The 25,517-nt window shown below is 39.3% G+C and overlaps 1 protein-coding gene across 5 annotated transcripts in view; it reads left to right on the top strand.

The window, feature by feature from the left end:
* LOC129720664 (insulin-like growth factor-binding protein complex acid labile subunit) overlaps window positions 1-25,517 on the top strand; it is a 615,650-nt gene that overhangs the window by 349,479 nt on the left and 240,654 nt on the right. The window contains exon 2 of one of the 5 annotated variants that reach the window (XM_055672187.1): window positions 6,585-6,604. The exons of the other annotated variants lie outside the window; for them this stretch is intronic. The gene's annotated coding sequence lies outside the window, so the exon portion shown is untranslated. The remainder of the gene's footprint in view (window positions 1-6,584; window positions 6,605-25,517) is intronic. 5 annotated transcript variants of the gene reach the window in all.

Raw genomic sequence — 25,517 nt, 5'->3', positions numbered from 1 at the left:
ATAAGCTTCGGTTGGTTCGACCGCAAGTATGTGATGTCATTTTCAGTTCAATTTATGTCGTCACCATCACATGCCAATAAGTGGGATGATGATGCATGTCGAATATTGGTGATGTATAGGTAGAGTTCCCAAGTCAGTTTTCATTAGCTCAATTTTGGCACAAGAACGAAATGACGGGTCAATTCTCGTGGAAATTTAATTTGGTACATTTCGGACACATTTACCGGCAATTCACAACTTGCTATGAGGTCAACAAATCTACTGTCGGCGCGTGAAATAATATTTCTATTGCCATTATTTCAAATCAACACGAAGCTTTTGTAATTTCAAACGGAGACACTTATGACTTTCAACCCATAATTATTCACTTGGCAGTTATTTTTCAATTACTCACACTGAATTGGGTTCATCAGAATCTCCATCAGTACAGCACTTCCTTGTCAGCCTAATTCAAACACAATTTCGTTTGTCCAGAACCCGTTCCTGTTACCTGCTCAAGGCTACGGGTTGGGTTAAAAGCTTCAGCAGAGAAAAAAAAACGACACTCAATTATGCCTCTTGGCTGATTCGCTCCGCTCCAAAGGGTATACTTAAAGTTATCCACTTCATTTAGCATTATTCGCACCATCATCATCATCGTCATTGCCGCCGTCGCCGCCGTCGTCGTCGTCGTCGACATCGGTGCTGTATTCTTTCAGCAATGAACTGAACAGAGAGCAGTTTGACTGAAATAAAGATGGTAAAGGTAGCTCAGCTTAGTTTCACAAGCTACGGACGTCGCCGGTGCCTGAAGGCGAAGAACCACAAACCGGACAACTGAACCGAGAGCCAGTGCAGGAGCAGATGGGATGCTCACTTGACTTTTAAATGCTCCACAGTTCTTCGGCACCGTTACGCAATGGCGGAGATCCCTTCGGTAGTAATTCTAGTGCATTCCACCTCGCAGTCGCTTACTAGACGGTTTAGTGGTTCAAGTAGTTTAAGACAGCAACCCGAAAGACAAAAGGCTCAACTGGCAAAATGAAACGAGAAACAGCGCGGATAATCGCTTGCCGCAATATAGCTAATGGCCGCTTTAATTGCTCTCAGCTCATGAGCAGTGCCTTTTATTCCGACCTTTCTGGGCAGAGCTTCCGGGAAGAATCCCGTGCTGCTTGCCGGGAAGGCAACCAACGGAAAAGAGCAATTCCTACTAACTAGCGAACCGACGAACGAACGCACGAAGTAGTCTTGTAAATTTACAGGCTATCCTCGAGAGGATGCCGGGATTCGGAATGGGGACGCGAGGCGTGATACTCGTTCGCTGTTAGCGGGATTGAAACAGTTTAATTTAACGTTTGGTTTGTTAATTGTGGCAGCACGCAGAGTGAGATCGGAGGAAAAATGAGCGGTGTACTAGAAAATGCAATTATAAATGCGAATGTATTTGTTTTTGTCCTATGTTTGTTTATATTAATTTTAATTAAACACGATTGAAGTTCGATTGGAATGATGGAAGTGTAAATAAATCTAATTATTAAGTGTGCATTCGCGGAGAGAGGGAAGAGGGTAAAGGTGTATATTTTCAATGAGTTTTTAAATGATGCGTAAAAGTTTACTTGTGGTTTGTTTATGGTTTTGTGCATATTTTTTTTTCTCAATAGTAACTGAAATACAGAAAAATTACCAAGTTAATTGATGATTAAATTTTGAGCTGCTTGATGGCTTCAAAGAATTTTATGAATTTTATGTAGTTGGAGAAACTAATCTTTAGTTGACGAATTAGAAATGTATATGTACTTCGAACTATTGACGATATGTTCAGATTACATCAAATTATGAAAATGCCTTACTGCTGATTCGTATTTTTATCTTCGTGAACCTTTTTTTTTTCACTGTCAATCACTGTTTCACAAGTTAACGTTTCAAACTGTCTAAGCTTTTATCAAGAAGTTTTGGCTGTGGCATTATGTATGAGCATTTTGTTTAATTACTTACGTATTTCCCCTTTCAAATTTCAAGTTTGAACACCGTTTTGTGTCACATTACATACTTTTCGTATGAAAAATTAGGGGTATAAAGAGCACACAGTCGAAAAAGGTACCAACAGTTTCTAAATACATGGAAAACTGCAAAATAGAATGTTAGCGTCTCGAATGATAGAAATAAATATCAAGATTCGAGAAAACTTTCAAACGAGTTTTGGTGAGCGTTTTAATGTACTTGTCTGCTATACTTGTACTGGAACATCCATTCTATATAAACCCTCAGACTAAACACTCATTTAGGTATCGTTTTGATAAAAATTCTTGAAAGTGAGTTGTAAAATTGTTGTAATCTACACAATTTTGCGGTGCTAAAATGTACTCTTCGGTAAAATTCATTTTGTGCGCTCAATCAAGGATCATTTGCTGACCTTTCTGGTCTTCTGAATTCACTCATTTTTTCTACCTCTTCAAGACCTTTTCTGACCTTCAAAAGTGCTTTCAGCTATTCTGAGCTCAGTTCTGGTCATGTTCTTCTTTAGAATTTGTTAGTAATACGCAGTATTTTTCATGCCAGTTCATTGCATGCCTAGTGAACCTGGTACACACTCTCTGATCTTAAAAAAGCCTGTCTTCAGTCAATCATAGGGCTAATTTTTGGGTTTAAGTCCCTTAAAAAGACATCAATTGATCAAACCAATCATTTTACCAGTGGATGTCAACTAGAATGGTCATAACTAAGTAGCAGCGGATAGCTACAGCGGCAGAAGAGTGAATATTTTTTCGTATATTCATTATGTAACAGTCAATGTGCATGTTGGTATGTTTTATAACCGCATCTGGCATCTTCTGTTAGGCGGCATCCATAAATTACCTAACGCTCATAGGGGGGAGGAGGATTTGCGTTACGTAATTTATGGATGTCGCCTTATATGCTACCATACAACACTCAAACTCATGATCAAGTTTTGAAAATTGTTTATATTGCTTTATTTGCAAATAACTATAACTGTTTTAAGTAGGCTAAGCGTTGTTGAAACGCAGATATCGATTGATCTGATTGGTCTCTTAAAGATTGCTTTTCCTAACACGGTCGATAGAATGACCTAGTAAACCAGGAATGTATTATTTGGGTTATATAAGGACCGGCTTCTGCTCAAATCAATCATTTTACTAGTGGATGGCCACTGGGACAGTCCTCACTAAGTAGCAGCAGGTACCAGCGGCTGTAGCGAGTACCAGCAGTGGTAGAGGGTATTAGTGGCGGCAGCAGTAGCTGCTTTGGCACTATTTCTTCCTCTAGTAAAAAGATGCCTCTGTGCGGTAGCAGCAGCATCAGCGGTAAGTGTATTGGCTAGCACTTCCTCCACTGAAAAACCCGGCCGTGTTTGGGCAACACACAGTCGTTTTTGTCTGGCAATCAAAACCTGTCGGCTGTTAAATTTTCAGCGTGGAAACATCGTTTCACTGTGTTATAAACAGAATGCCTAATTCCACTATTGAGGATAACACAGAGATGTGATCAGCATTATGAAAGCAAAGCCTTGGTATCGCAAATCTACCTTCTGTTTCATTATGCACAGACTTCGCAGACAACTGTTAAGTGTACTGGACAATTGCGGGGCTATTGACACTAACAGTCTCTCTCCCAGCTGAGACTCGAACATACGACGTCTGGTTTGTTAGGCCAGCATCGTACCAGGAGACTAACTGGGAGAACAGGATTATATCAGATATTAAATTAAAGAACAATTTGTTCTCTCGAGGACAAATTAAACACAGTAGCGGCAGTGGTGGTAGCATCGTCAGCGGTAGGTGCAGCGGCACTTTCTCTATACCACACTTATCGAAAAGTTTTCTGGGAATAACGTTCCTCTGGGAAGATTCAAAATGGCAACTGGTGTCGATTTACGGCCTATTAATATCACCGGTGTGATCCGACAATACTCAAATTAACTGGAGTTTGGCCATCTTTGTCTATTTACAAAGAACTGGAAGTCAACATATTTGATTCCAAAATGACCATAAATTGACTCCAAATGCTCTTTGGAATCTTTTCAGTGTCATCACATTATTTCCAGAGAGTTATTTTATTAGTTTTGGACAAAAGTTTTTGTTATTGATACAATGTAAGCAATGGAACAAGCAACCTCATGTAGTTCTATGTCAATCTTGCAGCCATGGCTACGCGTACTACCCTATTGTTTTTTTTTCTTAAGACTACATTTTAGTTTTTTGTAAAGGAGGAAGTCTACGTAATTTTACGAGAACGCGAAAATGAGCGATAACTGAAGATAAGAATTAGGCTGAGAAAAAATATACCTCATTCAGATGGGACTCGAAATTTCCCTGCTTTCGATGTGTGTTGTATCCTTTAAACTACTGGAAAGGAATATTCTTCTGAACTTATTTTCGTATCACTCTCTAAAGCACCCGTTATCCCAATCACAAAAATAATAAGGGTGCGTTTAGAACGGGCGCAGAAGAGAGTTTCTTACCTTCAGTTTTTTTTTCTATTTCTGAGTTAAATTTTAGATTTTTCTTCCTTTGCAGATCTTTAGAAGCATTTTTCTACTTTTCTTTAATTTATTTGATAACATTTAATGTTGTTTTTTTCTCTGGTTTTAAAATGCGTCTTCTACTAGTTCCAAGCATAATATGTAATTACAGCATTTTTCACTATTCTGATCTCAATTTCAGATCATTTTCTGTTTAGCCATAATTGGCATAATGTAGGATCATATTGTTTTCTGGCATATTATTACCTTTGAAACCAGGTTTTCACTATTCATAGATAAATTTGGTTTTTCTTGTTTTAAAACCGTTCTGAGCTCAATTTCGAATTGTTTTATTTTAGCCTTTATTGGCTTTCAGACACACTGAGTTGGATTTAAATAATTTTTTTTTTTTTTTTTTTTGATATTTTGTCTCAATCTCGAAGAATTTTAGAAATGTGCCTTTTCTGGTTTTAGAGAGCGTGTATTGGGGAACTGCATACAACATGAAAACACTATTGAAAAAAGGAAGAAACGCATATTTTCTTCTTAAACCAATCTGCTAATCCATGGAATGCATTCTTCTTAGTACACTTTAGATTCCCCATAAAGTATAATCCTCAAAAACTCACTTAAAAGCACTACGTTTGACATTATAGTCGAGCATCTGCACTCGAAAACTCATTTAATTCCATCACCTACCTCAGAAAACAAAATCCGCGCATCGTTCTATACGGCTACAACGGGACTCGTGCAGCAGCCAACCAAAGTTTTGTTCATCACTTGCGGACCACTTTTTATTTTATTCACGAAACAAAATCACTTACTACACTAAGGATACTTTAATCTTTGAAATGTTCACCTCAAATTTCCTCAAACAAGCTTGAATTAGCAAATATATATGAGATGAATTTAAACCTTTTCCAAATTTCAACTGTATGTATTTTAATCTGTTTTCACTGCGTTGACAAAAATCAATAGTTGCCAAATTAGTTTCTGTTAATACGAAAAACACATACAGAAAATGTTGAATTATTCCGACATAATTGACATGAATCTACAGCAGTGTAGTGGTTACCTAGGTTACCAATTTTGCACGTAAACAACTACAGCGGATATCTAGGTAACCTACTACGACGAGCTGCGGCTATGTTCATTCATGATAATGTGATTCATTCATGATTAATAGTGTGATGAATATGGGGGCGTCGTGAGATGAATAATTGAGCAGTGATTCAAGTTTTGAGATGGATATGGAAGCGTTGTAGTAAATGATTTGTTTTAAAAAATTCAGGATAAATCTAGCTGAACGATTCCATAAGAGCACGTAAGTATATTTAGCTTATTTGTTCAATGATTCCGTGAAAATTTGGTGTTGAATCCGTGCATTCTTCGGGAATATCGACTTAATGAGATGAATAATAGAGCTGTTCCCCACTACTCTGATCATAATTTTTTATTTTCGATCTGGATATTCATCTCTAAAAGCAATTTGAACTATTGCTTGGTTTGAAATTTGGCATCATTCAAAAATTACATAACGCAAAAAACCTTTGATTAATTCATTTTCTAGGACTTTCCAAAGATTTTAAAAATTACAAAAACAATAACACTCATTCAGACTACTAAGCCGTGCAACTAAATTACCGCGTTCAAACAATCAGAAAGCAAATTTTCATAGCGCACTTCTTGACTATTTGGTAGCACCTGCAACTCAAACGGAGCTGCCATGAATGCTCTCTGCTACCACTCTAACCCCTGTCAGCACCATACAATGATGACTGCCGCTAGCAGTATCTTTATCGTGATACTGTTTTTCGCCCGAATGCACAATCTTCATGCTCAAGTTTACACAACTGCTCTTCCTTTTCGAAGAATTCACACTTTTTGTGGAACCTTTCCTGTCACACAGTCTACATTCGAGTCCTCTGATGCTAATTTACGAAAACTATTTCAGGTTTAATTAAGCGTAACACATTGCTAGACAATGCAGTGTGAGAGAGATTCCTCGAGGCAATTCGTTTGCCACTTTCTTAGTATCTTTCTAAATTCGTTATTAAAGCTACAATCTCGTGCATCGCATCTAAACTACGTACTAAATTGGCTCCTTTTCTCTTATTTGCAGGTTCGTAACCCTACCAGTTAGTAAGTATCTACGCCATAAAGTTGACATCCAATCGGATACGTGTGTCAAGCATCCAATAGCACTTGTTATTTCACTCAAATCATCGTACACAAATCCGAACTGCTCCGATAGAAGGCAACCTGTAAAATAAAATCATCCCAAAATGCAATAGCGGCAATCACAATATAACCCGTCATCACCACCAGTGTGTGCCAGTGCCAGCCGACAACACTTCCACTCGAAACGGTTCATAAAATTGACTAATCGTGACACTTTCGATTCCCCTTACCCCCACCTCCTTATTTCGTATACGGAGAAGTGTTCCACCACCGAAGGTTATAGCATTGCATTCAAGTCACACCCGTCTTTTACATGACATGACTCCAAGGACGTTACCCCTTTTTCTGCAAACCGTGCGCTTCTCTCCGACAAAAAGTTACGAAGTTACCGATTTCTTACCGATAAATAAAAAGTTCACTGGGAAAAGTTCACCTGTTCCAATAGTTGGCAATATCTTGCAAACCGTCGCCGTTGTATCGCTGACAGCGCAATCGGGTTGTCCCGACATGAAACTAACACTGCCGGAATAACTCTCCTAGCAGTGTAACCGGTGGTTGTTACTCTGAGCTGTCAACGCAAAAAGCCTTCCCACGCCTCGTCGGCCCACTAAAAACGTGCACAATTTTCTAATTCAATTCGCCAAGTATCAAATTTCCAAGAAGTGGCATCTTATTCCCCCCAATATGTGTATCATCATCACCCAACACGACAACATCGTTTTCCGCCTCTCTATCCGCCCAGCTGCGTTAGATTGAAGAAAGCAAGAAAAAAAAACGGATGACTGTTTCCGCTACCCGAAGAGGAAACTGAGTTACGATTCGTCAAATTGTTGTGTATACACGCGGATTCTACGTGTGCGTTTGATGGAACTTGCCGTCCGTCAGCTTTTCCACCCCGCAACAAGGACGAAGAAGATGCCAAACAACGAGAACGTATTGTTTCGCTGGCAATAAAACTCTTCCTGCTGTTGGTGCAGATGTGAACTCCAGCTGTTAGAACGGGCAACAGAGGATAAAAAAAACTTTTACACTGCGGATAAAATGATTGTGCGAATCATAGGAAAGAAAAAAAAAGCTGAAGGTTGGCTACTTCGTCCCTCCATTTCATATGTTTGTGCGAAATGGTTCGAGTGTAATTTGATGTTTAACTTGTTTAATATTTTTTTCGTCAAACAATCAAGCTGTATTGTGCGGATCACATTTCGCCTCTTGCTCGGTGTATCCTATCCTGTACGGAAGGAGACGAACGTTTCAAGCTGGATAGACAGAACTTTTGCTTTTCAGCTTTGCTTGGGCGTTTATTGAATTCGGTGGAATGTTGCTACTAGCTGGGTTAGTCGTATGTTGACTGGCTTGGTCAGCATTTTACTCTGAAACTTCAAGTATCTCCGCTTGTTTAAACCATTCCCAGTGTAACTTACATTACTCATTGTAACTCCAGAGGTTTTTTGTCGTTCTTCGTACGTCAGTCTTTTGTACAGATGGCTGATAATAATTAACGATTTGTCTTCTATGTCGTTTTCAGTGTTCATGTAGCATTGTTAGTGACATAATCAAATTCACATTTAGATAAATTTGACAAAGAAGTTATGTTTTCACTGTCGGCAAAGCAGATTAGTTTAAGCCATTTTAGATGATTCGAATGCACATATTCGTCGGTATTCAAATTCAAAACTTTTTGTTTGTTTGTAAAAACTTGATATTGTACCACTTTGGTGCATTTTAATAACATTCGTTCTTCCTAATAATTAAATTTTGAGCTTTTTTCGACACATAAAACACCCTCATTATTAAATTTATATGATAGCACTGGAAGTGCTGAGGAATGTTCATGTTTTCACCTTATATTAGATACTGGTGTTATTATCTCGTTGTTTTATTATCAATTCGAGCAGTTCCTATAATTTTCTCAGCATCATAATGTTTTCGTTTTTGACTGTTAGAGCCTCCAAGAATTCTTGAAATTATCTAACATTCTCTGTGTACACATATTTTGAGCACTGTCTTTTTTTGAAGCCTACATATTTAGTTTACAATTATGGGCTTTTAAATCCCTTATGAATTTTAGTGTATGATGCTGAAAATACCCATATATGGCAGTATTTGATATTTTGAGCTGTATTATGAAACAAGAAGTTTCCATCTTCGAATTTAAAATGATGCCTAAAGTCGATTTCTGTCCGCTGGATGTCTTACGGGCTCCAAATATAATCATATTCTGAAAACATTTGTACTGGGTGATGAACCGCATTTTTAGAATTCAGCTTAGCTTGTTCATACACTGTTTCGATTCATTCATCGGTTCTAATCGGCAATTCATTAACGCTTGCCGATCCGGTTAAGCGGTACAATGGAAACCTTGGCATTGAACTACTTCATTTTGATGAAAAAATTGCGAGATTACAATAATTAGCGGCAAGAATTGAGGAAATTCATTAAAACCTGATTGAGCTATTGCCATTTGAAATTGAACAATTTCGCTCTTGACAATTTCGGCATTACAATTTGCACCACCATTCCAAAATATTTCTTTAAGTCGTAATTCTACGTCAAAAAAGTGCAAGCGGTAGAACAATCGAAAGACGTTGAAAAACAGGAATAGGATTTCGTATCATGTTCGTAGAAATCCGAAAATGGATCATGATCGGAACCATTTTTCATATGCGAGATTGCTACACTATTTAACGAAAAATTACTTCAAATATTTAGCAGTATCATCAAGCAACTCCCCCTGACGATATTTTTTTCCGGCATGGACTCCTCACTGCGACCAGAATCGTAGATCTATTGTGAGATATGCCCCTGTGTCTGCTGTATCCCGCACTTCTATTATTAGCAATACCGCTTATTGAGAAATGGCATGCTTATTATTATTGTTTTATCAGTGCTTGTGTGTAATGTGATACTCTTCCTTTTACACGCTTACTGTTCTACTATACCGATGCTCATTCCTCTTGCCAAATATCACCAATTATAATTCCCTGGAGCAGTTCGTCGTCGTGCGTCCTTCTGGCCAGTTATATTAATGAGAGGGATTTATGTTTTTGTTAAGAGGAAGTCACGCAGGAAGGGTAAGTGGTGGGGAGCCTGAGAATGAACCCATTAAAGTCCAATTTTGACATCGAATGCCCTGATTCTACTAAGATACGACCATTAGCTTGACAAAGCGGACTCTATAACCTTGCAGCTACGCAGCTCCCCTTCCCCTGACGATGCTCAGAAAGTATTTTTAGGATTTTTTAAGTAATTGGTACTAGTAATATTGACAAAATTTTGAAAAATGATTAATTTTTGTGCACAATGCGCGCTTACGTTTGCTATAATGTCTTTTTTTCTCTTCATCTTCATGCTATAATGCCTTGTTTGTAATTTCATTATCATAGCCCAAATTTCTGTACTCGAATTTATTTTTGTCAATAAAAATTCGCAACTTTACCGCCTTTCGATGGTCTTCAGTTAAACCTCTAAAAAGCTTCAACCAATCCTTAAAAAATATTTATAAAGTTTCATAGTGATTTTTTTGAAGTCCGTTTAAAAATTAACTTGGGCACTAGAGAGTTAAGATTATGAATGAGTGGTATAAGGTGTAAATTCGATTTTTTTTATATTTAGAGAAAAATCCATGATCAAAAATCATAAATCAAAACTGAACATTTGGGTCTTTAAAGCAGTGTTGCTGATTATCGCTTCATTACACTCAAATACGATGTCTGCAACCAGAAGTAGTCAGTACAGTAACAACAAAGTATGCACTTATAAATGAAACGAACGCGTGGATGTCCCGTGCATGGTGAGTGACTTACGTATGAGAAGTTTTTTGTTCTCATCGCACTATCTTCGCTTCGGACGCGAGCGAATAGGGAAGGGAAGGGAATTCAGATGATTCGCATCATTCACTTCATTTGCATTGTTCGCACCGTTGGAACGATTCGCATCAGTCATATTCTTCGGGTCTTTTTTTTTCTGGGTGAACCGAAGCGATTAGCTTCTCCAGTCAACAGTGCTGCGTAGTTGTAGTTTTTAAAAAGCGGAGTCTAGCGATGACACCCCGTTGAGCATACAGACGCGAGGCATACGGACGCGAGGCATAGTACGCTAGGCATAATGGACGGCAGGCATACGGACACGAGGCATATGGACGCGAGGCCGAATGGACGCGAGGCCGAATGGACGCGAGGCCGAATGGACGCGAGGCCGAATGGACGCGAGGCCGAATAAACGCGAGGCCTCGCGTTCGTTATGCCTTCTGGCAGTATGCCTCGTATCCATTATGCCTCACATCCATTATGCCTCGCGTCTGTATGCCTAGCATACTATGCCTAACATCCATATGCCTAGCGTCCATATGCCTCGTGTCCCGTCCCCGAGTCTAGCAGTGATGAACTGCGGCGCGTTAGAAATAAAGATGAAGGATGTTGTGAAGAAAAAGGCTGCTTGCACAGGGGCAATAAGATTTTGGTGCCTTCTCTATGTTTTCAGTTTTGTTACATTCATTTTAAATTTCAGAAACCTGTAATCATTTAACTTCAAGAAACATAAAAATAAAAACATACATTGAAAGAATGTTATTTTTTTCTTTTTCAAACATCTCAAACAATACGTGCGAACATCTAAACTGATTCCTTAAGCTATATTCCGCAAGATTTAATCTGTTAAATTACATCCCTTCTCAGATATATCGAACACCCTATCCGATAAACAGAGAATTCGCTTACCCACCCTATGCGGTGACGTTTGTTTTGGTGTTAAACGAATCTATTCTCACCAAAACCAACGGTATTTTTTCCCTTGTAAACGTCATTGGTCTTTCCCGACGCTTCGTTCGCTTCGTTAGCTTCTGCTGTAAGTCGAATTGCTGGTGAGTAACATTTTTTTCGTGTGGCCGAATGTGGTAACTCAGTGAGATACAATAGCAGGAGAAGAAGTAAAGAATATAATACACCCAAACAGTTCAATAAGCACTGTTATTCGAACTTGATGATGCGATAGGCTGCAGCTATAGTACCAAGTCACTAGTGAGCAGTGACGATGATGAATCATGAATGATTGTGATAATCAGCAAGTTTGCTTCAAAGTCAAAAAAAAAGCCTAAAATATTCAGAAAAGTAGAATACCAGAATTAAGCATTATATTTTAAAAATAGGGAAACTGACTATCCAGTTTTAAAAATTAAAAAACGAAGATTAAAAAATATCTGTAAGCCAGAGGTCAAGATCCGATTCTGTAAATTGGCCTCATTGTAACCGGAAATCGAAATACAGCCTAAAACAAAACTATAATATAATGAGCTATTCTTTGCACAACTAAGCTCTTACTATTTGACAATAGATGGCACCAGCAGTCGATTTTGACATATCTAAAACGTGATGAACCAAGCTGAGATATATGGTCAACACATCGCTTTGACAAGTTAGTGATTTGAGAAAGGCTTATTTTTTGTGCAAAATGTGGAAAGAGTGCTGTAATTGGTTCCATCGCTCTAGAGATGGTAATTTCGATGTTGACGACTGTCCGACGTAATGGAAGGCCACAAACCTTCGAAGACGCTGACAGGATTGAAAATTATTCAGAAAAATACCAGTATCGAGTGTTTCGGAAGGTGAAAAGGTGGATGTTTATCAAGTATCAGAACAGGTGTACAAAGGTGTAAGCAATCGACAACTCAGACTGTTATAAACACATGAAGTTGTTACAAACAAAAAAGATTTATGTAAGATTATTTATGAATACTTTCAAGATATGTTTCAAAGTAATTCTGCCGATGACGAATTGAATCCTAGTGAAAATCCTTAAAATTTTTTTCACTATTCAATGGGTGCGGATGTGGATTACTTTGTTGCTCTCTGTCATGCAATAACGGGTTTCGCCAAACCGAAATATGTACGCAAATTAGAGAGCAGACAATTACTATGGTTGACACGGGTGCACTTCAAAACTCAAACTGAAAAAAAAAATGAAAGATTATAGCTATTCAACAACTTCTGCGAATTTTGGTGTCCCTATCCATTACCGCCCTATCTACAAAAAGGGACTCGACTGTAGTAATCACCGAAACATAACCCTCCTCAATTCCGCTCTCCCGTATTCTGTTCCAGCGACTGAGGCCGTTGCAGGAAGCTTTTGTTGAAGAATACCAATACGGTTTTCGAGTGGGGCGATCTACAACGGACCAGATGTTTACCTTGAGACAGATTCTCGACAAGTTTAGAGAACACAACTTGCAGACACATCAACTGTTTATTGACTTTAAGGCGGCGTACGATACAGTGAAATGCAACGAGCTGTGGCAAATATTGTTAGAACATGGTTTTCCCACAAAACTATAGACCGTTCCAATAATTATAAATATACTTACGATCAACCGTCATTTCAAATAACGTGCAGTATTCAACCAAACGTTGGCTGCGTCCTGTTGTTTACATCCAAAAGAAAGTCATTTTTTCTAACATTTAGTGCGAAATTTTGAAAATGCGTGGCCTTTTTCCCGAGCAAATAAAGCGCACAAATGGGGCACCGTGAGTGGTCTTTCTATAAGAAAATTAGCCAGAGAAGAAGGTATCAGTGTCGGAGCAGTTCAAACCGCATTGCGGAAGTATTGTGAAGAGTGCACATTTACTGATGCCCCAAGACGTGGTAGAAAACCCGGGCCTGTTGATCCCACAATGGACAAAAAGGTTAAGGAATACTACAAGCGGCATCCTTCAGTATCAGTACGAGATGTGGCGAGAAAGCTTGGAACCTCGGCGAGTAACGTTATGCGTGCAAGGGAAGAATGGGTCTGCAGACCCGTCAGAAGCAGAAGCAGCCAAACGATTTTTTTTCTGAGCAAAAAAATGGGATGTGTTATCATGGATGACGGAACCTACATAAAACTGGACTATAAGATCCTGCCAGGACCGCAATTTTATACATCACCGAAGGAAAAGGATCTCCCTGGATCAGTGAAAGCCATTTACACCGAAAAATTCGGCAAGAAGGTAATGGTTTGGCAGGCCATTTGTGAATGTGGAAAAATATCTCGTCCATTCATTACGAATGACTCGATGAATGGTAAAATTTACGTGAATGAGTGTTTGCAGAAAAGATTGTTACCCATGGTTAAGCACCATAACAATCCTTCAATCTTTTGGCCCGATCTTGCTTCCTGCCATTACTCTAAGGATGCACTAGGGTGGTATAAAACAAATAATGTCACATGTGTCACAAAGGAGATGAATCCTCCAAACTGCCCTGAAATTCGCCCTATTTGAACTTTTTGGGCTTTGACCAAGGCAAAGCTGAGGAAATATGTCAAACCAGCGGATAATGCTGAAAAATTTAAAAAAGATTGGCTTAAAGTGGTAAAAATGGTCGGAGAACACACTGTGAAAAAGCTTATGAGTAGTGTTAAGAGAAAAGTTAGAGAACTCGCGTATCCTACGAAAAATAATCCCAACTTGAATTGAAACTGGAAAGAAAACACTAATTATCTATATTTCAGAATAAAATGACCCGTAAAATCTTGTATTTTTTGTTTAATTGAAAAGAGAAGATGTATTTATAATTTTCGGAACAGTCTATAATTAAACTGCGACGCTTGGGCAACAATGAAATTCATTAAAAATATATCTACATAAAAACCGTTGCACGTATGCGTATGCGGGTGGTACTGTACGATTATCATGAAAAGGCGCCCTCGCTATACCAGTACCGGGGAGAACAAAAAATTCTCTCGGCGAAAAGCGGCGAGAACTCATACAGTCCTTTCATTGAATGAATGGAATATAAGCGTAATAAAATTTCGAGTGTAAAATGCGTCCTCTCCACCGCTAGATGTCGATACTTAAAATAAAGAGATTTTGTCTCATTTTTGGTTCTTCAGTTGAACAGATGTGCTAGTAGTATAGCGATTAAAATTTCCATATATAATGCAAATAAATAACCTCATGTTGAGTTTAATTTTCAACGTACATCATTCAGAATCAAATAAAAAATTTGCATTGTTGAAAAAAATTGTTCAGTTGTCAATAAATGGCATTGACAAACAAAATTAACCTTTTTTGACTTCGGCTAAGCCTCAAAGTTTATCTTAAGAATTTTTGAGCTAGTGAGCCTGAATCACATATTTTTTCGCTCAATTCTTACTATTTGAAGCAAGAGCGTATTCCCAAACCTATTTAAAGTATACATACATTGACATAAGACAGGCTGTCGTGTTCTACGTTAACTCTGCGGTCGTGTCTTATAAACAACCTCTTCAACTTTTTTCTTGATTTCTCTATGATCGAACAGCCTTGAGTGCATAAGTAATCTCTTCTAATTTTCATAAAAACAAAAAGATTTTCAAAAAATGAAGTTTTTCAGATAATTAATTTTTAAAGTTAAAAACTTTTCTTCAAAAAAAAATATTCTTTTTTGAAAAGATGAGCTAATTACCTACAACTTTGCCGAAGACTTCGCACCGATCATACAAACCGTCGCTAAAAATATTTGTTATCATCAATACCTGCCCAAAATAGCATTTTTAATAGCTTCTCAAAGATGTTTCATGTTCCGAAATATTGAACCAATTTCACAAAATAGCATCTTTTCCCCATAGAATCATCTATGCAAAGTTTCATCCGAACCAAAAATGGTCGATTAAATTGGCTGCCCAGGTGTTGCAACAGTGAGCATTCTTTTTTTGCTCCTCAAACTTACTATTGGCCTTGAAGGCACAATACGAAAATCTAATGTGCAAACTAATATAATTTATCTGTTAAAAAACTAAATGAAGCGGAAGTAGAAAATTAGCCTGACGAATAACCATCCGGCAGAAAGAAACTTCGCATCACTGCATAAAGTAAGTTATACTTTCAGACCTTCCAGCTCAGAAAAGTAGTTCAAATATACAGCCTCAAATTTTCTCCAGCATTTTCTGCATAAGCTGGATCCTTCCGGGGAAAAACTCTATCGTCAAACAGCCTCTCTCCGCTGCTAGCACCAATTCAAACACTGCACTGTAACCGAGAAAAAACTTGAACCGCCTATCTTTAACCATTATCGTCTTCCACCTTGCGTGGCAAACAGACGACACCGTACAACAGAATCGACATCCGACATTCGTTCCTTGCTGTTTGTTCTCAATTGAAATTTTCCGAATCGAATATTTGTCTTTTCCCCAAGCTGGGAGCCCTTCAAAAATCGATCATACTTAAGTGTTTACCTGGGAAAATTGTTCCAGAAACGGGGCTCTCCCGCATGTTCTTCAGATTCATCCGGCTCCGGTTTGCCGGTGCGCTCCTTTTCAACCTGTATGTGTGTCACACACACATTCATCGGGCACCCGGTAAACGGATGGCAGTCGAATGTGAAATCCAATGCATACAAAACTTCAGGCTATCTGCTCTGTCATGAAGCAGAAAAACGAGCAAAATTTGCATCCTCTCGAATGTCGCTGTAAGTTTTCTACCATTTCTGTAGATATACACTATGGTTTACAATCGCTTCGCCAAAGAATCGCCTTTTGTCAGCAAAAGACCCTTCAGAAGGAAACACATCAAGCCGGAAAAACTTTGATCTCATGTTTAGGGCCCTGTGGTGAGCCAAGATTTCCGGTTTGATATTTCTTGGTGGACTGTCTTTCGCAACAGGAACTTCCGGTTCGACAGAAGCGAAAAAACATGCTACAGTCGTCCCTGCTGTTAGTTGGACTCAGATGCATGTGAGTTTAGTGGAATGATTAGAATGTTTGAAATAACAGAATAGAATAAGTTTTCTAATTATTTGAGCTGGATTGGGAATTTCTTCTAAAACTGAAGAAATTCTCGAAAATAAAAGCAACAAGCTATCGGAATTCCTTGTTATCTGAACGATTATTTTCCTGCCCTAGCTGACGTGTATTTGTACTGTGGTGGGCACAACATTTGGGGCTGGAACTGTAAGTCGGTCGGTCGGTCGTTTGGAGAAAACTTTTACGACATGCGAAAACCCACTGCCTGCCTGCCTGTCTGCTCAAGCTCCCCCCTTTTGATACTGACCTAAAATGTGGCTCTTCTCGTTGATGGGTAAATGGTAGAAGTTGACTTATTTCTCTCGCCCTTTCCAAAGTCACAAATTGCACTCACTGCCTGAATCCTGCCAAACGAAGGGTAGGCAACAATGGCAGGGCGGGGAAGGGATTCCTTAGAAAGTTAGGGCAGCTTTGCCACATTTTGGGGCGGAACACAGTTTTTCGCCAGCTGATGGTATCAGCTGGTGGTTTGACACCAGGAAACAGGATGAAGTGTTGCAGCAACACATTTAGTGTGAAAATTTAATTATTTCCAGAAAGAGGCAGAGCTAAGTTTTCCGGCAACTGGTGTTTTCAGGGGAAAATTCAGCAAAACGCGGCATTTAATGAATGTCACACGGCAAATCGGAGCCGGGTTCATGAAGGTAGTGAATTTAATTATTTATGCATGTGACTGCTGTTGTCTACGGGGAGCGAGAGGTTGTTTACGTAACCAATCGTTTTGATCAATTGTTGTTCAAAATTGGAGGGTTGTGTAAAATGACTTACCTCTTGAAAATTAATTTTCAATGAAGAACATTAATCAAGAAATGTTCGGAAGCATTAAAAAGAAACCGTGAGACAGATGAAATGAAACGTTCTCAAGGTAAAGAAAACATGGATCCGCAGAGTGTTTCTGGTTAGTCGGCCATAAGCGTTTTAGTTATCCAAAGTCAATAGGACCGCGGTATGCCCAAACACGCCGTTCGATGGCCTTCAGTGATAAATCATTAAAAAATATTTAAAATAGTAACGAAAGGGGAGCTTGGGCACAAAAAGGGTTGAAGTTGGAAAACCAACAAAAACAAAATCTCACATAAAGAAAGTCCTGCATGACTTGAAGCATTATGCTTTTCATGCTAATAAGGAGGAGTTCGTTTGGAGTGATTATAATTATAGTTAGTTTTAAAGTAAGTTCGAAGTCTATCACGAAATTTGACTTTGTCAAAAGAAAACAATAAAACTGCCAATCTACCATCATCTGCTTTTGCTTGCTCGTACTCTCCAGTGCTTGAGCTCGAAACTTCGATCGTAATTCTCGACGAAATAGGTACGTTAGAATGGTTCAGAAATTTTCAAATCAATCTTTCATCATTTTTCTATTGTGTTTGCAGAAAAAAAGTTATATTGGGATTCACACCATCCCCCTTACACTTTAGAGTTATACCGTTAACACCCTAGACCCCTGCTTTCATCGCACAAAACCCAAAAGTTCCTCTTGGTTTACAAGAGCTCACTTATTTCGAACATTCTGAATCCTTGTATAACACCGGCACGGATTGTAGCGTCAAACTCAGAAATCCGGCTCACACGGATAAGTTTGAAGTCTACTTCAGGATTTGCCACATCGCACAGTGAGCTGTATAAAATTTCAACTCTCCTTCCCTTCACCTCCTCGTTCCGCTAAAGATCATCGAACAGCAGGCAAGTACTTGAATTTTTAATTGGGAAAATTTCCACCAGGAGTCGAACCCATGAGCGCACCCGCGCACCAAGCCTTCAATGTGGTGGTGCTCAAGTATATTTCGAACTATTCTAGTGAGACTTTTTTTTTGCTCACTGTATAGTTTGAAGGAAGTTTCTGCCGGGAGAGCAGCAAGTTTCAATCGTCTTTGGGACGAGTTCCTGTACTTTCTTATTTTTTTTTTGTTGCTTGCTGCACCCTACGTGTTGCAGCTTCCAGTCGGTTATTTTTTCTTGCTTTTCTGCACCCGCGAGCGTAAAGTCAAATTTATTCAATGGAGAAATGCGCTTTGCTGTTAGTGAAAGCATGACATTGATTTTTCTTTTCCTAAGAACGCCGCTGGCCGAAGAAAAAATAATGGTCCAGGCGAAAACTGAAGTGGAGTAAAACTTTTCCATCTCGGTTAAGAGAGGAAAATTGTGTCGAAAGAAAAACCGAAGTTTACCTCTCGGTGGTTGGCCGTTTTATTTTATGTTCGTTTTTTCTCCGCTGATCATTCCGAAAACGGTGCAGCAGCTGCTAACTGCAGTGGCAATCACAATGCTGAAATGCGCCCTGCCGGGGCGCCTGGGGTCACACCGATGCAGTGAACGAACTACTCGAATGGATAAGTGGAAAATTTTTGCGGTGACCACTTTTTAACAGGATTTAGCTAAAGGAAGTTTATATTCGTTTGAAAAGAGGTTACTATTAATCAAACTGACCATTATAAAGTGCTTTGTATAAATGCGGTTGATAATAAAATATTTTTTATCAAATATTTGCCTCACTGCCTGCGGTTGTATCAAGCAATTTCGTTTGCAGAAAAATCCACAGAATAATCCATTCGTTATTAGTTTTCTCCCATCCAGCGATTCCTCGCCGGAACCACTGAAAATCGTGGAAGACTTTAGTGTCGAAAGAAGGGACAAAAAGCTCTCCTCTGGTCACGCAGATTTCAGCACCAGCAGGGCGGAGAAAAAGTTCCCTTCAAGGGGTTATGACTGAAAAAATTAATTTTTATATTTCAACTGCTAGTATTTTCATTGAATTCTGTGCTAACTTTGCGGGAAGCAGGAACGGAGAAGCTAGATTTCCTCCCAGCTGCTGGTGGAGATCGGTGAAACTACCAACCGGATTCGTGTTGCTTGAGGGATTACGATTATTACCCCGATCGGTGGAAAACATGCGGTGAAAGGCAAATGAAAAAGAAAAGGAAAAAAACGTGCCAGAATGAAAAAATGAACTGTAAAAATAGTCTGCCATAGTGGTTTGGGATTTTAGGGACAAAAAACATAACGAAGTGAGAAAACGAATGAGAACGGGGGAAAAAGTCAAGCGAAAGGATTCCATTAAATGACTGACATTAAATGACTTGTACTTGTACCAGTATGGTTCAAAGAAACACGTACGTTGAAACGGGAAATTTCCTTTCTTCCTTCTAACGGGACGGTATTTGACCGCCGGCGGTACGAAGATGATTTCTCATGGAAGGTTTTTTTTCGCTCTCCCCTGGCAGTACGAGAAAGTTTAAATGAATATTTTTGTTCATACCATAGTTTTTTCGCATAATTCCGAGCCGATTTGAATTAATTGATCAAAGTTGTGTGTGTGCTCAAAAGAGTCGGTAGTCAGCGTTGCATTTCGCTAGCTAATTACAAACTATGCCTGCTCCAAACTATGCTTTTAATCTGAGAAGTTGAAAAATTTTTTTTATGTGCTACCGTTCTGGGAAAGCAATGCATGCACATAGTTTTCAGACACGTTTCTCATATCGCCACAAACCGTGACCAACCCCGACTGCAACTCGTCCCGGTGGTTTGTAGGACGTGCCGTAAGCCAGATCAGTCCGTGAAGAAGGCAATACTTCCCATTCGTCATTGCCTCGCATAGTTCGGTAATGAAATGAAGCCGCATGCTTCGGGATATTGCTTTTTAGGAAACTGGCTCTCCAGTTTATTGAATTTTCCTTTGAATTAAAATATCAAAGGACGGTCAGTGTGATGCTACTCAAGAATTAGAGCCTTTGGCAGAACGCGCGCAGTTGACAAAAAAAAAACTGATTCAATCTTTCGACACGGTCACCATCAGTGTGCTTCGAATAAGTCCCTACCGTTGATGATGAATTCAATTTTTTGTGCTTCGCCAACGTTACCTGAAAGTTCCCTGCTGAAGTGCATTCGACTGACGGGGAAGTTTTTTTTATTAGCTGTGTGTTCGGACAAATCGCAAAATCTAATTATCCCCGACTGCTGTTCGGAACTTAAAATCAAATGATGTGCATTCGGAACGAATGTAGCGTAATGGATTGAAGCTTTGATTCCGATCTGCCAGCCAGAATGATTTTTTTGCTATTCTAACGCGATTTGCTTTAGGTTATGTCTCCTGTGCTGTTCGGGCGAGTTGAAACCAGGTTATCGAAGTTTGCTGCACCAAACGAAGTGCATGAAATGTAGAACTAACGAGATTGCTTAAGCCTAGCGTTACGAGAAAGAAATTTTTTGTTTGCTTGTTTTTAGTGCAACGCGTAGTAATTTTTTTTTTCAATTTTATGCAATGCACAGTACATACTACTTACTATATACCATCATAACTACTTTAATCCCTGGTTTGATAATGTAATATGATGTTGATGATGTGCTTTACCAAGCCAATTATAAAGTTTTGGATGTTCTGGTGAGAGGCCCCAAAATAAAGCAAAACCGTGTTTGTGTCGAACGTATTTGAATATTTTTTTTGTTTTTGAACTGTTAATAAAAAGTGGTCAGTGATTTTAAGAACCTTCTACCTACGAAGTTTGTTCGTTGAAAGCTGACCCAAATATATAGTCGACAGTAAACTTAATAATGTCAGATCTCAATGAATAATAAGTGCAAACCTCAAAAGGGTAAATAAAGAATCAACCTGGTCACTTTTGATTGATAACAGTTTATTTTTCCAAGATTCCTTAGAGCCTACAAAATAAGTGGGATAGAAATTGAAAATCGATTCGCGAAATAACCGTGGATTATTCCTAAACAATTGGACTTAAAGTTCTAAATTTATAATATTTGTTTATTTAATGGAATGATTTATTTATTTATAATTCTGTGTTTCATGGGTTTTCGTTGTTCAATTTTACATTTCAATTCGACTTCACACCTTTAGTTTTCCGGTCTAAATTTTTTTTTCGAACTTTATTTTTATAATTTTAACATTACTTTTTCTGATTTCGCCATTGTATGCTTTTTTCTACGTGACTTTTGACAGTTCGATTTAGTTTTTATACTCTTTCTACCAAAAATTTAGGATTCATCGTTTTTTACGGGACACCAACCGCGTAAAAATCATGCGACCATTATTTTGATCTTTTGTGGTAATCGATTGATCAGTTCATATTTACTTTCGCGTGTTTAGTACCTAACCTATCAGTATTAATTGCTGGCTGTACTGTTTCGACGATACCAGCCCGCTGATCATTAATTGATGCTTAATAAGTGTAGTGGTTTGGAGAACCCTACTTCGAGTCGACGACCTCTTCCTGGTTCTCTACTGAAGATAGTTTTTGCGCCTCTTTCGTCAGGCATTCTGGCTACATGTCCAGCCCACTGAAGTCTGCCCCGCTGTATTACCTTCACTATATCAGCATGTTTGTATACCTGGTACAACTCGTGATTCATGCGTCTACGCCACACTCCATCTTCCAGTTTACCGCCAAGTATCGATCGCAGAACTTTACGCTCCAAAACTCCGAGCACTCGTCGATCAGTTTTCTTCAGCGTCCATGCTTCATGTCCGTAAAGGGCCACTGGGAGTATCAGCGTCATATACAGCGCTAGTTTTGTGCAAGTTTGCAAACTACTGGACCTTAGCTGGTTACGTAGTCCGTAGAAGGCCCTGTTCGCAGCTGCAACTCGTCGTTTCACTTCACGACTCATATCGTTGTCACATGTCACAAGCGTACCAAGATAAACGAGCTCGTCAACCACTTCCAATCGTTCCCTATCTATCTCCACCTCAGCACCAACACCACGGGGACTCCCACGCTCTCTGCCAGCTACCATGTACTTCGTTTTGGCAGTGTGAGATTTCGTGATGATCGTATCGTTTCTTTCCACGTTTGCTCTTCGTACTGCACCCTCAAGAGCGATGTTAAACAGTAAGTTGGAGAGCGCATCCCCCTGCTTCAGTCCATCCAACGTTACGAATGCGGCTGATGTTTGGTCAGCTATCCACACGCACGATTTTGATCCCTCCAGTGTCATACGACTCAGCTTAATTAGTTTCGTAGGGAAACCGTGTTCCAGCATGATCTGCCACAGCTCGTTTCTTTTCACTGAGTCGTATGCCGCCCTGAAGTCAACAAACAGATGGTGAGTCGGTAAGTTGAATCCCGGAACTTATCTGTCGCAGGATGAAAGTTTGATCCGTCGTGCCAGGAGCCGTGCCAGTATTATCTGGTCCTTAGTATTATCTGGTGGATCGCATAGTGCAGCCGCTCGCTTCCCGCTTCTAGAAGTTCGGCCGGGACACCGTCCTTCCCAGCGGCCTTGCCATTTTTCAGCTCACTAATCGCCTTCTTCACCTCCTCCTGTGTTGGTGGCTCCACAGCTTGTTCGTCACTCATAATCGTCATCCTGTTCCTGCTCTGCTGTTGACAGTTCTATAGAAGCTTCGCACGTCGTTTTGAGCATAGCTGTCCTTTGCACTGGCGAGCACCTGCTCCTCGTACTCGCGCTTCTTCCGACGGTGGGTTCTATTTTCGGCAGCTCTTACCCCACTATACCTCTCTCTGTTCTGACGCGTAGCCGCAGTGAGCATGCGGCTCCTGGCACGGTTCTTCCCATCTGTCGCTCGGCATCGAATCAGCCATTAGGCTGTCTTTCACGCGTCGTACCTACCACCTCTCTCGCAGTCGTTTCGATGGCGCCGTAGATACTGCTCCACAGCCCATTTATGTCTTCCACTCCTTCCTCCTGCTGTTCTGCGATCCGTTGATCCAGCTAAAATGTTGAAACGCGTCGTCTTCTCTGTGCGAGATTTCAGCACGTTCGACAATCGTGCGTGGGTCCGTTCCGTATTTCTAAATTCGTTGTCCGTGGTTGAAGGAAGTTTCGGTATGCTACCTTACCAGGGTCGCGATACCTACATCCTGCTGATGGGGCTGCCATTTTAGGTGTAGCTGGTGGGATACAGCATTCCATAATTCAGCCGCCCGCTCCGGGTCAGACGCTGTTGTACGCCGCCCCTAATATGGGGATACAGCCGCGTACGACCCCAGTCAGCAGACGACCATAGTTTCCACCGGGGGTTGGTTACCCGATCTCCGCTAAGATGACTCGTATTCCGGTCGGCACCACGTGGAGGTTGGGATAGGAGTTAATGGACAGAGGTGAATGGCCTCATTAGGGTCTCGAGTTACACGTGTTCAGCCATTTGCCAACCAAAAAAAGTAAAAGTATCGTTGTAAAAATTTCAATTGATTTGATTTCAAAAGTAATGTTCAATGCATACATAGTGTAAAGTAGTGCTTTCTTCATGATAGTAAGTTTAGTTGAACTGTCTATTTGCAAGAATTTATTGGGCACAATGCATTTAAGGTCAAAAGATATAAGTGCCATTTGCTCGAACAACCAATTCTGCAAAAGTTACAATTATGCGGTTATGGGCAGTGTAGTACACTATTGAACTATTGAAAATTGTCAAGATTTGTTGAAGCACTGATTTTGACCATTAATTGGTCATTTTATGCTAACTTTTCCCAGCACGGTCGTCGAATTATTGTACCTAGTCAACTGGGAATGCACTCTTTAAGCTATAAAAGAGGCTTCTTCCACTCAAACTAATAAAATTTATCATAATCTGCCGGACGTTACTAGTTTTCAGTGTTTCAACAGCTTTTCACTGAGTTGTCAGAGTGCCCTAATTCTAATTGTCGGAGTACCACAGAGATACGATCAGCATCATATCCGATTAAAAGTTGAATATCAATTGTCCTTTTGAGGACAACGAATAAATGATCGAAAATTCAATATTTTCTTCGTTCTAAAACTGAAATGTCATAAGGAAACGAACGTCTATAAAATACGGAAGGAAGGAGGGGCTGGCTGGGAAAGTTTTGCAACCCATACGAAAATTTAGAAGGTCTACACAAAAGAAGAAAGAGTGGAAAATAGTTATATCTGCGCTAAATAAATCATAAACGTTCTCTAATTGACTCATGAAACAAAAAAAAAAACATTAAAAAGAGAAAACCAAAAGATAAAAAAATTAAAAAATAACAGCAAATGGAAAAAAACAGGGAAAAAAACAGGTTTGAAAATATTAAAAGAAATAACAAAAATGTTGACTTTGAAGGCTAAAAGTTGAACAAATCAATATACACCGATTAAAATATTTCTTGACTTCTGTTACATCAAAAATGTTGTACTTGTAAAAAATGTAATTTCAAATTCACTCCCTGGCCAAAAATAGAATTCTGCCTATTTATTTGAAAGAAATAAAATATAAATGCAAGATAAACAAAAATAAGTGAAGGGTTGTGTGCAAATCTACGACCACAAGATTGACGTAGAACTACATAAGACTGTACATGTACTGTTGTATTGTTGAGTGATCGCAAATGATAAGTTCGAAGCAAACTTTCTCTCTTCTAGTTTTGCGCTAGCTCTGCCACTTGCAGTTCGACTGTTACAATTGATGAAGTAGTTCCACGTAAATCTTGTGGTCGTGACTTTGCACATAACCCTTCGGTATTCCTTTTGAAGTAGAATACTTCTCTCAGGAAGTTCGGCTACATAGGGATGTGAAATGAAAATCTAAAACCAAAAAAAGTGAAAAATATGTCCAATTTCAAATGCTAATAAATCGGTTAGTATTCGATGGATTTCCTTCGTTCTTGTAGCAATAGATTGGAAAATCTTCTAAGATTCTTCCCAAAAGAAGATAATTATAATTTTATTATTCACACTATTGTACTATTGAAAATAGTCAAGCCTTGTCAAAAAGAAAAATTCGACCTCTGATTGGTCGTTATATGATTGCTTCCCAAGCACGGTCGACAAAATCGTATACCTTGCAATTTTAAACATGCTATTTGACCTATAAAAGAGCCTATTTCAGCCGAAGCCGCTCATAATAGTTCTAGACAGCGACAACAGCAGTCGTCCTCCCTTAGCAGCAGCACTAGCAGTGCACAGTGGGGCGACTCCATACAAATGCTGGCCAAGCAAAAAAATGTCTTAAAATCATATAAAATGCATGGTTTTTAAATAATTTTGGGACGCTGAGTCCGAATTTGATATTATTTTTGCATGAAAATGCGTATTTTCGACGCCAGGGGAATTTTCATGTTTTTTATATATTATATGAGGAAAACTTTACGTCGGTTTCAATATTTTAGAAAACGAAATGCATGATGCTTGAAAAACTTTCATATGACA

Source organism: Wyeomyia smithii, chromosome 2, assembly GCF_029784165.1.
Source record: "Wyeomyia smithii strain HCP4-BCI-WySm-NY-G18 chromosome 2, ASM2978416v1, whole genome shotgun sequence".
NCBI classification, from domain to species: Eukaryota; Metazoa; Arthropoda; class Insecta; order Diptera; family Culicidae; genus Wyeomyia; species Wyeomyia smithii.
The sequence above is the reverse complement of the archived record's forward strand: the minus strand, read 5'-3'. Positions and strand labels throughout refer to the sequence as shown.